Here is a 5,614-nt window from a genome sequence, read left to right on the forward strand (position 1 = left end):
TGCTAATCCACGGTGTCATATATCAATTATGTGTGTGCTGCTGCCTGCCACACGCAAGTCCTTGAGAGAGAGAGAGAGAGAGAGAGAGAGAGAGAGAGAGAGAGCGTATGGTGGAGGAGGCGGGATGGTGGAGATGCGCGGATAGGGAATGCGCGGAGCGAGTGGGGTTAGTAGCTGTGCGAGGCGTCACGTCACTCTCCAGCCACGAAGGAAACAGTGAGGTAAGTGATGTTTCTCTCTCTCTCTCTCTCTCTCTCTCTCTCTCTCTCTCTCTCTCTCTCTCATTAATGATTTACTGTCTTACATATTTTTGTTTCTTACTAACCACAAAGGAAACGGCGAGGTGAATGGTTCTCTCTCTCTCTCTCTCTCTCTCTCTCTCTCTCTCTCTCTCTCTCTCTCATTAATGATTTACTGTTCTCCATATTTTTGTTTCTTCGTCTGTTAATGTTTTGTCAAAATAAAGCAACACTTTTTGCAGTAAATTAAAAGTTTTGTTCTATTTACATTTTTTTTTTTTTTTTTGCAACTCAACTTTGTGTGATGTGTCGCGGTCCTGTAATTTCATTTTTTTGTTTATCTAATTTCGTTCCTGTTTCTCTTTGATGTACACTGTTTTTCGTGAGGTTTTGCTCTTTATGAAATTATAACCTACCATTATTCATTTATTCTTTATTCTGTTCGTAAACTTATTATCTGCATTTTTTTTTGGTGGGGGGCGAGATAAGTAATATGAATCAGAGAATGGTACCACAACTTAACATAATTTTTTCTTTTCCTTCATATTTTGTAATATTAAGTTGACGGCAACGATATGATACACAGCTATTTTGTATTCTGTAATATCAACACTAGAGATACCAGGTGAAACACGACCGTATCCTTGAACATTTGAGCTCATGATTTCGAATAGTTTTACGGGACTGTCTGCATTAAAAGTTTGGATTTTCAAGGGTATTTGACAGTTTGTGATTATTAAGCAAGGATTCTACATCAGAGAGTTTGACTAATCATTTTTGTTGCCTCTGAAAACAGTCCTTATGAAAACCCAACGTGTTTCAAAATATTGCCTTAGTGGGATAACCTAATATTATCCCTTTGCATTTTATTGATACCTTCAGCTGATTTGTTCCCGGCGTCTTGTTAAGGCTTCCGACAGCACTCAAATGTTACTAGTGAGAGTATTGCCGTGATCAGAAGCCCTACACTACATTCAAAAGGCTGTACTTGGTTACATTTTTTTTCAAGGGTGTTTTTTATGGTTGTAGTGACAGATTAACAAGATTTCTTCGTTATTAACCGGATAGACATTAGAAAATCCTGCTAATCGTCTCTTGGGTCGAATTTTCTTTATAATAACTTCGTGTCACGTACAATAACGAAACTTAAATATGCAGGGCACAGTGTGGCTTTGCCGTAAGTGTGAAAATCTTTTTAGGTACGGGTCAGATGTGGCTGTGATGGCTTCGAGAATATACATCCAGCGAGGTCTGCATCACTACATCAGCTGAGCCTAAACTGCGTTCGTTCCATGTGCTTGTTTCCAGCAGAGTACTGGTGCACGTGCTCCTTAGTCCATGAGTTATTATGAAGAATTACCTGAAGGCCTTTGAAGATGGTCGTGGTGAGAGTAAAGCGTTTCTGAATGCGGGCATGACTCCTGTGATCAGCTGACAGTCTCTGTACAAAAGCTGACAATTTAATTTATTCATCTATTTATTTTCTTTTCATTATTTTTATTGACTTTTTTTTAGCAGATCAGAAGACTTTATTTTTAGCAGATCAGAGGACTTAAAACTGAGTGACAAACGTAGAAACAGTGAAAAGAGTGGCACGTTACTCTCCATCTAACTGCATTGTGTTGCTGGTCCTCGCCTGGCCTCAACCCGGGCCCCGCCTCACCGCCAGCCAAGCGTCACCTCAGGCAGGACACGTGAACATTTGACCGCCGCCAGATACACGCATGGCCACGGCTGTCCTGCATTGATCCGAATGATAATGACTTAACTACCTCGTCACTTCCCCTCCCACGCCGCCTCTCACTTCTCGTGCTCTCCTCTTCGCTCTCCTGCGTCCTCCTCTCCCCGTGTCCTCCCATTTACTCCATCCCTCTCTCCCACTGTTCTCTTCTGCTCCTAGCCACTTTCGTCTGCTAGCTTCCGCCTCTCTCTCTCTCTCTCTCTCTCTCTCTCTCTCTCTCTCTCTCTCTCTCTCTCTCTCTCTCTCTCTCTCTCTCTCTCTTCCAGTCATTGCACCCCACGTACTCTCTTTCTCTCCATCCGCCTCCTTTCCTCCTCCCTCCGTCCCTCCCTCCCTCCCTCCCTCCCACTAGCCATTCCAGGCCACACAGCTCCAACTTCACCAAGCGAGACTGTGAGATGCGGCTACAAATCCCTCCACTGACAGCTCACTGGGGGAAAAAAAGGCCAGGGGGAAAAAAGGTTCAGGAGCATTAAAACTGTAGACAACTAACATTCTTTTTTTTTTTTTATTTTTAACTCCAGGTGACCATCGCGGAAGGTTTTGTTGGGTAGTGAAAGTGTTTTCGACAAGGGCAGTGAAAGAATACGAGTTTTACAACCTGGTGTGTGTGAGGCAGAGAACGGCCGCTCCTTTCTATAGCCTGTCTGAGCTGCCGGGGCTAACCAGGGCGCTGCGCGGGGCAATGGGGCAAGGAACACACAGACACATCCAGCTGGAAAGGCGCGTGTCACTGGAGTCTTGGTGTTTCGGAGCTGTACCTTGTTCCACGCAGCGCCCCTGTCATGGTCTCGTCTGCCACCACCACCACCACCACCACCACCAAGGGTTCCATCAGCGATTCATCAGCGGTTTCCACCACGACCATAAAACAGGTATGTGTGTGTGTGTGTGTGTGTGTGTGTGTGTGTGTTGATTTTATATTCTTTAGGTGTTTTCCTTCTTTTCTTTTTTTTCAATTTATATTTCATTGTGTTTGTGTTACTAGTTACTTTGTTCGTTCGTTTGTTCGTTCGTTCGTTCGTTCGTTCGTTCGTTCTTTCCGTTATCTCTATTTGTTGCTGTTGCTGCTGTTACCATTACTATTAGCAGCTGCTACCATTACTACTGCTGCTACTTCTACTACTACTACTACTACTACTACTACTACTACTACCGCCACCACTGTAACAATAACAACAACAACAACAACTACTACTACTACTACTACTACTACTACTACCGCCACCACTGTAACAACAACAACAACAACAACAACTACTACTACTACCACCACCAACATCAACACCACCACTACTATTACTACTACTACTACTACTACTACTACTACTACTACTACTACTACTACTACCACCACCAGTTCAGTTAACACTACTATAATCACCACTTCTACCCTTACCACCATCACCGTCATTTACTACTACTACTGCTACTACCACCACCATTTGAAAAACTCGCCATGCACGTCTCCTCAGAAGAACCTCCTTGCAGTAATCTAAATATGCAAAACGTTTCTCAGTGGGGTTCATTTTTTACCCTCAAAACTTACCTAAACTTCACGTAATGGGGAGAACTAATGAACTCCGCGGGGAAATTATGTGGTTCATCTTTATTGCATGGAAGGGTTGTTCAGGGACATTATTATTATTATTATTATTATTATTTATTATTATTTATTATTATTATTATTGTTGTTGTTGTTGTTGGTGGTGGTGGTGGTGGTTGCGGCAGTAGTAGTAGTAGTAGTAGTAGTAGTAGTTATTGTTGTCGATATTGTTATTTTCTTGTTCTTCCTCTTCTTCTTCCTCTTTCTCTTCCTCTTCTTCTTCCTCGTCCTCGTCCTGCTGCCCCTTCTTCTTTTCAACTTCATCATCATCTTCTTCCTTCTGCTCCTCTTCTTCTTCCTCGTCCTTTTCCTCCTCCTCCTCCTCCTCCTCCTCCTCCTCCTCCTCCTCCTCCTCCTCCTCCTCCTCCTCCTCCTCCTCCCTTTCATTATCTTCATCGTCATTATCGTATTCTTCTCTCTCTTGTTCTCTTATTATTATTATTATTATTATTATTATTATTATTATTATTATTATTATTATTATTATTATTAAACTATTATTATTATTATTATTATTGTTATTATTTTTATTATTATTATTATTATTATTATTATTAGTAGTAGTAGTAGTAGTAGTAGCCATGCTGTTGCTGTTGTTATTGTCGTCATCGTTGTTGTTATGGCATCTTCAAACTACACATGTAATCCCACGCTTTTGTTATGTTTTGTGAGGCATGTCCGTGTGTCCAAGGTTTGAGGGATGCTGTACAGTTTTGGTGTCTTTTACTGAGGGAAGGAACTCGGTCGTGAATAGGCGAGGCGAGGCATTGTTGGCGTCGCATTGTTGGGTCACAAAAACCACCACAACAAACATAAATGCAGAGTCGTTCCTCGTGATGTGTGCTGAGTTTTGTATCACTCTTACGAAAGCAGGAATATATGTAGTATGTCTGTGTGTGTGTGTGTGTGTGTGTGTGTGTGTGTGTGTGTGTTTTTCTCCCACCTCCTTCCCCCGTGGTGGATTAATGGATTAGAAGCTTTGTGAAATATTTTTTTGATCTGACATTTCTCTCTCTCTCTCTCTCTCTCTCTCTCTCTCTCTCTCTCTCTCTCTCTCTCTCTCTCTCTCTCTCTCTCTTTGAAATAGGGGAAGTATATTCTTACCGTCATTCGTCTTGGGTTCATCCTCGCCCCGAAAAAAAAACTTTGTGCAGTTTGATTAACTTTTCTTTTCTTGTAAATTTTGGGAGTTTAGAATTTCCAGCTTTGCCTTTGCATTTCCAGCGTGGATTCTGTGCAGGGGTGAGCAGTCATCGAATTTCAATGATTTAAAGGCGCAAGGATTTTACTCCGCTTAATCCTTGTGTAAGCGAGGACTCAATACAAATGCAAAATGATAATAAAAATAATGATAATTCACGGCTGCGTATAAATCATGCTTGAAACATTATCTTTCGAAAAAAATGTATGCATGATAATGAAAAAAATAAATCCACATTATTCGTGCGTAATCCTTGACTTGTAGCGGGAAATGGCGCGGGGAGGGAAGTGAACGTTCATCAGAAAGTAAAAAAAAGTATGATTGTTGAAAAAAAAATAAAATAAATAAATAGATAAAAACGAGTGAGAAGTGAAGAGTGTTGTAGAGTGGGGCGTGAAACTGACGAGTATTGTAGAGCGAGGCGTGAGAGCGTGACGATGAGGCGTGACGTTGTTAGGGTGATAAAACGAGTAGTGATCATTATTATGTAAAAGACTTTGAGGCTTGACTTTTGACTGAGGAACGCTGAAGTTATTGAGTCTTTTACCTGGAACTGGAGACACAGGTGAGGCGAACGAGAAAGTATAGAAATAATGTTTTTTCTTTTAATTTGGATTATTTTGAGCTGTTTTCCTGAATGTGTGTGTGTGTGTTTCTGTGCGAGGTTAAGCTTAGCGTATGTTACAAAAATACAAAATAAAAGAAAAGCACTAAAATAATGACAAGAAATATTGCTATATACAGGGATTTCTGGGAAGAGGAGGAAGAGGAAGAGGAGCGCGGAAAAGATGTGATGAAAAAGAAGGAAAAGGAAAATCAAGTGAGAT

The 5,614-nt window shown here is 41.3% G+C and overlaps 1 long non-coding RNA gene across 1 annotated transcript; it reads left to right on the plus strand.

The window, feature by feature from the left end:
* Positions 1 to 91: 91 nt before the first annotated feature.
* Positions 92 to 4,945, plus strand: LOC135090450 (uncharacterized). Its single transcript, XR_010261917.1, has 3 exons — positions 92 to 221; positions 2,505 to 2,855; positions 4,811 to 4,945. It is a non-coding gene; the product is annotated as an uncharacterized LOC135090450 (long non-coding RNA).
* The last annotated feature ends 669 nt before the right edge of the window (positions 4,946 to 5,614 follow it).

This window comes from Scylla paramamosain, chromosome 35 (genome assembly GCF_035594125.1).
Source record: "Scylla paramamosain isolate STU-SP2022 chromosome 35, ASM3559412v1, whole genome shotgun sequence".
Taxonomy (NCBI): Eukaryota; Metazoa; Arthropoda; class Malacostraca; order Decapoda; family Portunidae; genus Scylla; species Scylla paramamosain.